The following is a 3,475-nucleotide window of genomic DNA, read 5'->3' as shown; positions in this document are numbered from 1 at the left end:
ATCACAGCTCACAGCAACCTCCAACTCCTGGGCTCAAGTGAGTCTCCTGCTTCAGCCTTCCAAGTAGCTGGGACCACAGGTGCCTGCCACAACGCCTGGCTATTTTTTGGTTGCAGCTGTCATTGTTGTTTTGGCAAGCCCAGGCTGGATTCAAACCCGCCACCTTAGGTGTATGTGGCTGGCGCCTTAGCCACTTGAGCCACAGGTACCGAGCCTCCAATTCTATTTTTTATCATTTTTTTTCTTGCCAAAAGAGTTCACTGAAAATATCTTTAGAGAACTCTTAGATCTCTTTTCTGATAGCCAGAGACCAAATATTTTCTATAACTAACCATTCATATGTTCCTTAAAACCAGTCCTACTTTATTTGTATTGATGTAATATAATTCTTCAAGTTCTATTTACCACTAACATTCATAAACTGATACTAATGTTAAATACAAAATAAATGTTGTTAAATCTGAACAGAATAAAATCACCATAGCCTATTTTTGAATAGTGAGTAGGATTTAAGTAGATCCAGATAAAAGGGAAAAGTAATTTGGATTAGCAGATTTGAGGAAGGAGAGGTTAAAACATCAGTAAATATGCCATTCATGATGTGATCCTCTGTCCTCTGTCCATACCAGACATCATTAAATGCATTATAGCATTCTTTCTTGCTGAGCCTGGGCACAGCCTTGTGAGACTAGAAACTTAGACAATAGGGAAAGAAATGTAGACATTAAATGGAGAGATATTTTGAAACAGAGACCAGTGAGACATTAGGGAAATGTCTGACATTACAGGTCCAGATGTGGGATATTTCCCCTCTGCAACAGGGAAGCCCTTGGTGCAGAAACTATGAAGGGCATCTGAGTGGTGTGCTAGGCAGCACAAACATACTTAGAAAAATACTGCCAAGGGAAGACTGTGCAATTCATTCTGCCAAAGGGTGCCACTCAGGCTATTTCCAAACTGAGAGAGACCCTGGAGTTGTACCAGCACAGAGTTGGACCACGATTGCTAGCAGAGTAAGCCGCAGCCAGGGGCAAAGGAGATCTAAGAAGCTGGAGGACCACTTGCTAAAGGGTTCCAACTCTTTCCTGCTGCTACAAAGTTCCTTCACCTCCTATATCTAGATCCAAATCAGGTAGAGAAATAGGAAAGGAATGGTTGTTTGAGAGACCAAGCAATTTTTATTCAAGAGAGTCTGAGCTGGCTTGGCGCCTGTAGCACAGTGATTACAGCGTCAGCCACGTACAGCAAGGCTGGCAGGTTCAAACCCGGCCCTGGCCAGCTAAACAGCATTGACAACTGCAACCAAAAAATAGCCAGGTGTTGTGGTGGGTGCCTGTAGTCCCAGCTACTTGGGAGGCTGAGGCAAGAGTTTTGAGGCTTGAGCCCAAGAGTTTGAGGTTGCTGTGAGCTGTGACGCCATGGCACTCTACCAAGGGTGACATAGTGAGACTGTCTCCAAAAAAAAAAAAAAAAAAGAAAGAGAGTCTGGGCAATACCTAAAAAGACTGTTTCAGTGATCAAATCAGACCATGTTAAACTGGTCTGGAGGGCATTTGAAGGACATGGTATAGGCAACTGTGATAATGTGGAAGACCTTCATGTGAGTAGAGGGTACCAGTCAGCTGACCCACTGCCTTTGGCAAGATAATGCAGAACTGAATGTGGAATGATGCAGGTCTACGTAACTGTTTCCAAGAGGGGCTGACCGGGCTCATCTAAGTTAGGGTAGATCCCAGAGGCATGTGGCCTTGCTGAGCAGGTAGCTTGGTGCACTCAGCTGCAGGGGAACTGCTTGCCCATGTGTATCTGGTTTGGCACCACCAGCATGTAAACACTGGCTGTAGCCATTGCTAAAGAAGAACCATGCATTTGAAACGCAAATTTGTGAGTACAGATCCTTGGGGTCTGCTGTTTTCACCACATCCACTTTTTATCTCTCCTCACCCTAAGGAGCCCAACCTATCTGGATTTTGTTATTTGTTCATTTTTTCCTCATTCATTCTGCTATTAGTCAAGAGTTCATTATGTCATACACTGTGCTAAGCACTGAGGAGGCAGTACTGTATTTTGTAGAAATAAGGGAATAAACACACATAAATATAATGGAGTTTGAACAATATTCAGTTTGAGAAATATTACTGAGAAAGTAGAGAGTACTATTGAAATACACATTTTTTGTTCCCGCCTATTCTTGCGATAGCCCAGTCTGGGTGAAGCTCTGAGCTCAATGGAGATGTTTGGCCCTGCCCAGCTACCTGAGCTGCTTAAAATTTATTACCGGAGGCTCTTTCCCTATGCTCAGTACTATCGTTGGCTTAACTACAGAGGAGTGATAAAGAATTACTTTTGAAACCATGAATTTTCCTTCACATTGAAAGATGATATTTACATTTGCTACCAATCCTTCAGCAACCAGAAGAATCTGGAAAAGGAGATACAGAAAATGAATCCATACAAGATTGATATAGGTGCCATATATTCCCACAAACCTAGTCAACACAATAGAGTGAAGCTGGGGGTTTTCCAGCCTCAGGAAAAAGAACTGGTGTTTGATATTGACATGACAGACTATGATGACGTGAGGAGATGTTGCATATTTGCTCTAAGTGCTGGACCCTCATGACAATGGCCATATACATCATCGACCGGACATTGAAGGAGGACTTTGGATTTAAGCATTGTCTCTGGGTATATTCTGGAAGGAGAGGTGTTCATTGTTGGGTCTGTGATGAAAGAGCCAGAAAATTGTCCTCTACTGTACGTTCTGGAATAGTTGAGTATTTGAGTCTTGTAAAGGGTGGTCAAGATGTTAAAAAGAAAGTTCACCTAAGTGAAAAAATTCACCCTTTTGTCAGAAGATCTGTAAACATGATTAAAAAATACTTTGAAAAATATGCTTTAGTTGATCAAGATATTCTTAAAAATAAAGAAAGCTGGGATAAGGTTTTAGCTCTTGTTCCTGAAACAATTCATGATGAACTTCAACAAAACTTCCAAAAGTCTCACAGTTCACATCAGTGTTGGGAGCATTTGAAGAAAGCAACTAACAAATATCAGAGTAATGTGAAAAATGAAAAATGTGGCCCCTGGCTATGGGAGATTATGGTCCAGTACTGTTTTCCACGGCTGGATATCAATATTACCAAAGGAATCAATCATTTACTGAAGAGCCCTTTTAGTGTTCATCGTAAAACAGGTCGCATTTCTGTGCCTATTGATTTGCAGAAAGTAGATCAGTTTGATCCATTTACTGTTCCAACCATAAGCTCTATCTGCCATGAATTGGATGCTTGTTCCACTAATGAAGAGGACAATGAGGAGAATGAAGCTGAATCTGATACCAACTGTAGAACCAGAGATTATAGGAAGACCAGTCTAGCACCTTATGTGAAAGTCTTGACAGTTTCTGGAAAATTTGGATATATCCTGAAAAGGAGAACTTCTCAAGAAGAGTGATTTACAGAAAGATTTCTGA

At 41.5% G+C, this 3,475-nt stretch overlaps 1 pseudogene; it reads left to right on the top strand.

Moving 5' to 3' along the window:
* Positions 1-2,227: 2,227 nt before the first annotated feature.
* On the top strand, positions 2,228-3,475 carry LOC100945731 (annotated as a pseudogene).

The sequence above is a fragment of the Otolemur garnettii genome, unplaced genomic scaffold (genome assembly GCF_000181295.1).
Source record: "Otolemur garnettii isolate 467f Iridium unplaced genomic scaffold, OtoGar3 scaffold00172, whole genome shotgun sequence".
Taxonomy (NCBI): Eukaryota; Metazoa; Chordata; class Mammalia; order Primates; family Galagidae; genus Otolemur; species Otolemur garnettii.
This window is presented reverse-complemented; position numbering and strand designations above follow the sequence as displayed.